At 39.3% G+C, this 8,032-nt stretch overlaps 1 long non-coding RNA gene across 1 annotated transcript; it reads right to left on the bottom strand.

Moving 5' to 3' along the window:
• Positions 1 to 262: 262 nt before the first annotated feature.
• LOC136007128 (uncharacterized) lies at positions 263 to 5,639 on the bottom strand. Its single transcript, XR_010609487.1, has 3 exons — positions 5,556 to 5,639; positions 767 to 820; positions 263 to 350 (listed from the first exon to the last, which is right to left on the bottom strand). It is a non-coding gene; the product is annotated as an uncharacterized LOC136007128 (long non-coding RNA).
• Positions 5,640 to 8,032: the final 2,393 nt, after the last annotated feature.

Here is an 8,032-nt window from a genome sequence, read left to right as displayed (position 1 = left end):
TGCTAAGGGCCATCTAATTCATCACTCTGTCCAAAAGTAAGATTAATTTCATTTATGAAGCTTGAAATAGATGTTTGTCTAACAAGTTCTAAGAGGGCGCCAGTGATGGAGTTGCTACAGTCATGCCAAGAAATCCATCCTGCTGTTTTAATGGCTACTAATGAAAAATGTAAAGGAAAACTCTAACCTGATGATTTCTAAGAGAATTATTAGGTTGTCAGATGGTTGTATATAAATTCCAGTCCTCTCTGAAAGCATGAAATTGTGCTTGTGTTTCACAGCAGGTGTGTAGATCCATAGCACAATAAAACTGAAGATACAGAGGCCAATCTTTGGCATTTGAGATAAATCTAGGAAAAATATTCACAATATAAAATTATCTTTAAAAAATTGTTTAGTTCTATTTGGATAGTTAAAATGGTAAAACACTCATGGAAATGATGAGATATAGATCCTTTGAACATATTAATAGCTGTGCAAATTAAGAAAAAGTAGAAATTTATCCTTTCTCATTTTTCTACAATATCAAAATATCTATTTATCTATTTGAGCTAAAGACCACGTGCAGCAACATAATGACATCTTTACATGAAATAAATGTATGAAAATACAGGTCTGGATGTAGTACAGCTTTCATGCTGTTTGCAGAGAACAACAGATCAGGTTATGAAAATGAAACAGAAGTGAAAAACAATGTTTATCACTATATGAATTTTGAATAAGCCTTATGGAACCAACAGTACAATAAAAGTAATATTCATCTTACATGTGTAGAACATGCCAATTCTGTTATTTTGCTTTTTCTGAAGTAGCTTTAAACCTGAAAGAAATCAAGGAAAGCAAGAAATCATACAGAGATGTAGCAGTCCCACGGTTTCCTTACCACTCTGGCAATGGTTTAACAATAATGAAGAATCTGCTGGTCAGTTCCATGAACACCTTTTTTCAGAACAGAAGGACAGATGAGGAAACTTCTGATAATCACACACATTAAAAGAGACCAAGGAATATAAATTCTTCTTTGAGGGTCAATCAATTCTTCATCTACATCTCCTACCCTCAGTATAGCCATGTATCATTCTGTGTGTTGATATGAGCATCTCAACATGTCCTCACAATCACCATGTGGTGCAATAGCAGCTTAACATGCAATTTGGCATTTCTAGTTTTATGCTTTGCATACTGATCTCAAGCCTAACTTGCACGTCAGTAAGGCTACAAAAATAAATGTGAATGACTTTACATAAACAATTCAAGAATAAATGTTTATGCAAAAAAGTTTTTTTCTAGTCATATGAAAACTATCATGTACAGTAAGATACTTCTTTTGCTTCTTACTCTCTAAAGTTGTTCAGAATTTTTTAAATTGTTTTTCTCCTCTAATTATCTGCATTTTATTTGAAATATAATAAGATGTCTTCAAAACTAAAGTCATAAAACTGAAGATAGTATTTGCCCACCTAGGCACTTTTTTATAGTAAGAGCTACCTCTCTTCTCACATTTTTAGGTGACATTGACTTTACATGTCACACTGAAAAGCTTACATATATGCTGAAAATAACGATTTTGTGTAAAATTCATCTAGAAAACTGAATTTCAAAAACATTTTTAGAATACTGTGAGCAGAAGGAGTTCAGTAGAAAGAAATAAAAATATCACATCAATTTAAGAAATACGCTTGGAAAACTGAAGAGTAAGACTGATAGAGTGGAGTAGATCTACTTTTAGAAAGAAAAGTACAGTGTTCTTTTATGATAAAAATGTAAATCAGTTGAGACTTTTGATAGCAATAAGTGCTAATAATAGGGCAGTTAGGGATGGCAGCTGCTTGTAACAACCGCTATTTTGTATATTGTATCCCAAGTACAAGGAACAATAAACTCACTGAAGAAAAACCTTGTCATTTATTTCTGGTGCACTTAATAGTTTAGGTCCTTTCCTCTAAGTTATGGTTCTGTGGCAGTAATATAGTTTTCATCAGCTCTTTAAACTTTCCCTGAATAAAATTCTTGTTGCTATTGCAAATTTTAAAACATGGTTTATAAATCCTGAACATTTTCAAATTGTTCTGGTGGTCTGAGAAAAACTTTAATGTTTTGGACATTGCAGAAAGTGAAAGTTGAAATTTGGCACTTTTGGCAAATTTTTAATAAGTCGTGGTTTTTGTTGGTTTGATTTTTTTTTTCTCAGAAAGATGTTTAAAGTATCTGGTTACTGTTCTTAAACCACATTGTTTTTTCTCTAGTGCTTATACAGTGGCAGCGCTTGGCAGCTTTGAACTGTAGACATTTTTAGAAAACATTGCATAGACCAAAACTTGTACATATTCTTCTCATTTCTCCTGAAAATTTTGAGAATTCATTTCCCTTATCATTGATTGAATGCAAAAACCTTAACAAACAAAGGCTGGGGAAAATCAGAACTTTCTAAATTAACTTAGAGAAGATCTTGTCCATGGCTTCCCTGTTACTTCCCTGATCTTCCTCATACCCAGCCCCTCACCTTGAGCCAGGAATAGACTCCAGGGCCCATCACTACTCAAAGGCTGGTAAGTATGTGGTTCTGTAACACACTGCACCAGTGAGAGTCAGATCCTTCTCCAGATGTTGAACCGTTTAGGGACAAGCTGCAGCTAGTTTGGTAGCGTTCAGTAGACCTGGCTGTTAAAAACACTTTCAGTGCATAACATACCATTCATGCTCAATGTGGTGTGTGGGTAGTTCTCCCTGCCACTATTCCTCTCATCTGCTGCTTTCCAGGTTAAATCAAGGGGTCTCCCCATGCTCCAAACCTCAAACCTGATCTGAACCTTCAGGGACAATACACTGCTAGACCTGTGAATGAGCTGAAGATCATACCTCTAACCAAAGGCTTCTACCACTACATTTAAGGATCTAAGACTCCAGGATCCAAAACTCGAGAAATGAAAGACATGACTGGTCAAAAGCTTTCTTTTGTTAAGAGCTGTATATTCAGTTTTCTGCAGGAATATGCAGTTATGTCAAAGCCTTTCGCTAAAACTAGGCAGCCTAGAAGAAGACCTGCCCTACTCACCCACTTCTCTGACTCTCGCTGCCCACCTCAAGGAGTGCCTCAGCTGAATGCCAGGGACCTCTAGGCTCTGGATGCCCCACCATTTTTTTAGCACAAATTGCCTGTCTGACTTCTCCCTACAACAGTGGAGCTTCCAAGGCTTCCTACTCTCCACTCCCACTGAGAACGACTCTGAATAATGGATGAGCCCATGGTTCCTCCAGTTAGCTGCTCCTCATGCTGCCAGTCCTCCACCCCCCAAAGCACAAGCTCAGGTAACACCATGAACTGCACAGCCAAATGAGTTATCCATACTGAACAGCAAGCCTGAAAGTCTGCATTTAGGGGTGCCTGCATTCAATTTTTGGATACCTGGTTCCCTTGAAAATATTATCTTATACAGAATACATTCCCTAATTAAAAATAAATAGAGAATTTAAGTTAAATTCTTTACCCTGACCAGTTGTAGTTGCTAATGTAGAGGGAGGACTGGTTCAGTGATTCATACCAGAAGAGTAATTCTTTAAAGTACATTTTGTACTGAAAGAATTAGGATAACCTTTAATTTGTAGCATGAATCACCAAAAGACATATTTCACAGTTAATGCATCACACTTCCCCTGTGTGATCCACTGGGCTGGAGGTGTGTCTTGTGCCTGCCTCCGTCAGTAACTCTGCATCTATGATGACATACTGTGATCTCTGCTGCCATGCTGGGATTCACCCCCTCTTCTCATCTGAGAGCCACCAACCTGTGCCACTGCATGGAGGAGGAGGATGTTCACCTTGCTGCAGGCCACCTAAAAGGAGAAGCTGCACTGGGCACCTCCCATCCCAAGGCTGTTCCGGTCTGTGCCATACAGTCCTTGCTTGGCAAGGGCTGGAGCAGGAGCCATCCTCTGACCCCTTGCAGCCACCACCAGGGAGAAGGAAATCCTGGTTCAGGCCTTGTGTTGCTGGGACAAGCCAGCCTCCTCCACCTACCCCAGTCTGGGCATTAAGGACCTCCAAAGGCAAATGACAGCTGGGAAAAACAAAGGATGTGAGGATCACAGATTCACAGGCTGGGCCCTAAAACTTGGGAGTTAGCAGAGGTTTCACTCCCTGGTGGATCTAATCCCAAGGGATCGCGGAACAGCACACCTGTTACAGCAGCTGCTCCTGGCTATATCCAGTTTCCAGAAGTCCCTGAAAGCCTCTGGAGTGTTGTGAGAAGTGAGTGATGACATGGGCTCCTTCGGGGGAAGTCCTGCAGCTGGCAGGTTATGTCACCACCGGGCCTGACTCTGCATGGTGTGACTTGTGCAATCACACCAGCCCTGGGCTTAAAGGACCCTTACAAGGATCATCTCATTTTACCAGACAGGCTAGGAATGAAGGATGCCTATATTTGGTGCATTTCAATCTATAAACATGCATGCATGATTTTTAATCTTTTCTATTGGGTCTTTCCCCGGGATACTTCTCCAGCAAGCAGAAGGTATCCCTGCTGTGCCTTGCTCTTTTTCCCATGTAGGATTACAGTGCACCTAGTGTACCAGCCCCTGTCTTTATTCTTGCCCAGCTTTATCTGTGGCAACACTGTTGAATTTTTCTACAAATGACATCACAGAACAGCTCATTTTTGTTAATTTTAAATTTTTGTAAATAAAGTATGATGGATAGATAGATCAGGAAAGAACTTGATTATAAAATATTGTAGCTTCATTAGGGAATCTGTTCGTTGCTATGCATCATATCCTCCCTTAAAACACAAAACAAAGGCTGAGCAGGCGTTCTAATTTATAAGGGCATGAAACACAGCAGCTTGCCTGGTTTTGCTTGCTTGATGCACTCACTCCTATGCTCACTAGTCCTGTAGCTTTATCCTACTTGCCTAGCAGCTTCACCATATTCTTCAAACACTTACTTATGGAAAAAAAAAAAAAAAAAACAACTTTGAATCGTAAGTTTTCTATGCTTTGAGGATGCAAGAATCTCATTGATTGCAGGATGTAGAAAGAGTTGAGGATTTTGCAGTGTCACTGATATATTGACTGAGATTTAATCACTTACGTGTTGCCACAGTTTTGAGGCATTTTTAAGTACATTTTTGGGTTTGGTTTTTTTTTTAACTCATTTGCTCTCAAAGATGCCAAGCAACTAACTTCAACATTTCCAGCATTCTGCCTTCCACACACAGCAAAGCAGCAGCATGAACCCAGGGTCTCCTGCCATAAAGTAAGAGAAACTCTATAGTTATCAAAACCACAGCAAACCAATTGGCAGTTTATGTGCTCCTGTTCCCTCTTCACAATAGCCAGAATGGTATACTGCAGAGATAAATGCTTTGCACATGCCTCTGGGAAGTCATTCTTCAGGTATAGTAAGTCAGAAATGGCCAAAAATGTAAATGAAATTGGCCTTTTACTGTCAGCACTCCAAACTAAACAAAGTTTAACAGCACTGAGAACTACCCGCTGTTCTCTGCAATTTCAGCCCTAAGACTAACACTTCTGGAACAGAAAAATAATTGACTTACATCATCCAATAGTCCTGTGTTCTCACCCAGCACAAGCCTTTTAGAGGACCCTTTAGGGTTCCCGATAAAACCTTGTGGTTTTTGTTCCTGTGGACGGTGTATAACATTCCTAGTAGAACAGCTGAATACTCATTTTAAAATTGCTTTGGTGATGTTTGTTTGCAACAGTCCAGCTGCAGTAGGAGTGAATATATTCAAGGTGATGCAGAAGTCCAAAAGAGCTGCAAAACAAAGAAAGTATTGAATAAATAAACAACTAGAATTTTGTCAACATCTAAGTTTGACACAACTTTGAAACTTGGTAAATTCACATGATAAGGGGTGTACATGGAAGAATCTACATAGAAAAGTTTGTGATTGCTAAATTCAGCCCTTCAGACAAATTCATAATATCTCTTTCTCTGTGGTACAATCTTGGTCTGTTCCTCTCTCAGTGAGCTATCTCAGGGTTATTTCTTAACAAATCTAGAAAAGAGAGGAAACTAAGTAGTTGCGGTCTAATCATAAACTTGAATAACCTTAGGCAGTATTCAGTTGTATTAACTTGACAACAGTTACCTTGAATCCATTGCATCAGCAGCAATTAAACACAATGGATGTTTGCAGCCTTCCTTCAGCCATGCCATGTCTTAGAAATGCTGACATGAAGCAGCAGAGCCAGATGTGGAGTTCAGTGCAAGGGGAGAACCTTGTTTGTTGATTGTGAGCAATACAAATACAGCACATAACACCCTGAGAACATGTATTACCTTCCACAAAAATTCACTGAGGGACCAATTCATGTACTCTTATACAGGTGTCTGGTACCATATGAAACACTCCAGGGTATTCTGACTGGCTCTAGCTAGAACTGCACAAATCTGTGGGTCCTCTGTTACACCCGTCAACTCGCTGAAGATAGTCCAAGGCATTGCAAATAGTAATAAATTCTGAAGCATGGGCAGCAGAAATAAACCTAAAAGGTCATCAGGACACCAGAACTGAGAAATTACATTATTAAGGCTGCCTGATCAACTTTAATTAATTCAGTTTTTCATGTATATACTGTGATGTAACCTTGATTCCATTCCCTGTTTCTGGTCCCATTCCTCCTCCATGCTCCCAGTTCATTCCTAATTGCCACATCCTGCAGTTTCCTCTCTTCCCGTCTCCCCCTCTCCATCCCTTCTTCTTCCTTATGCCCAGCATCCCACTGAGCCATGGTAGGCAGCTGCAGTACCTGCATTTACATGGAGACCATAATTTTCTGGCAGTTCAGTGGATTTCTAGCATGTTGCTGCAGATGGCATGGGGGAGGAATGGGGCTTGCTCATTAAAGTCTCAGCAGTCTTTACTGAACAAACAGAATTTTTCCTGAAACCTTCCAGCTTGGCAAAAATCACAGACCGCTGAAAGCAGATTCTTGATGCAAAGGTTGCCCACCACCCCATAGCTAGTTCTTGCCTGAAATATAAGAAGCCTGATGCTGTTGAGAAAGAATCTTTCAAGCATGGGCTGAAGAACTTGATTTCCCACAGACATACCCCCTTTTGCAAGCATCTGAATAGAAAACAAATCAAAACAGCCCATGGCAGCGTTGAACACAAAAAATGTCAACTCCACTAACAAATCTTAGTTGAGTACCAACAATTAGACCTTTTCAGAAGTATCACGTAAACTTCGATTGTACATATCATACCAGACAAGTCTCTAAGAATGAAAGTAAATATTTTACATTGAGACCCAGACAACTGAATTATCTAACATACTAATATGTCCCATTTGAATAAATTCTACTTTATGCAATCCGATTATTAAAATTTATTTCTATTAAAGTCTGACACTGGTAGGCAGTAGTTTATGGGTAACTAAGCATCAAAGTACTGTACTATTTGTATTATAGCAAAAAAGTTGTACAGCTCTGGGGGCTAATCTTGAAGGAAATTATAATGTAGCTGACTGACACCTTGCATTTGCTTCTGTAAGAGAAAGAGAAAGACTGAAGTGAAGTAAAGACTGATAGAAGATAAAAAAGAAGGTTCTAGGTCTTGCTACAGCAGGGACTTAGTTTGGATTTAGGCTAATGGAATGTACAGCACACCAATGTGTACTCAAAAGTAAAGTTTGGTCCTTCAGATGTAACACAGGGTAACATTTTTTTCTTGCCAGCTAGTGAAATACCTCAGGTGATGAAGAGTGTTGTATGTAACATTTGTTGCCAAAGGTTAACCAGTATTGCTGTTCTCCCCCAAATCCTCATTCCCATCTCCCTGCCCCTGCAGCAAATACTTGTGTCTCAGATCAACAATCCAGGCACATTTTTCAGCTCAGATTTATCTTTATCTAAGCAAAAAGGTTGCATCTTTGCTGCTGGATCACCTGTCAGATATGACCTTTTTTCTGTCTAATTAAACACCTACAACTCTTATCCATATCCTCATCCTTTCAGGTCTTAATTCATCAGCTTCTTTCTTAATATTCTTTTTCCACAAGTATGA

The sequence above is a fragment of the Lathamus discolor genome, chromosome 1 (genome assembly GCF_037157495.1).
Source record: "Lathamus discolor isolate bLatDis1 chromosome 1, bLatDis1.hap1, whole genome shotgun sequence".
In the NCBI taxonomy this organism is placed as follows: Eukaryota; Metazoa; Chordata; class Aves; order Psittaciformes; family Psittacidae; genus Lathamus; species Lathamus discolor.
The sequence above is the reverse complement of the archived record's forward strand: the minus strand, read 5'-3'. Positions and strand labels throughout refer to the sequence as shown.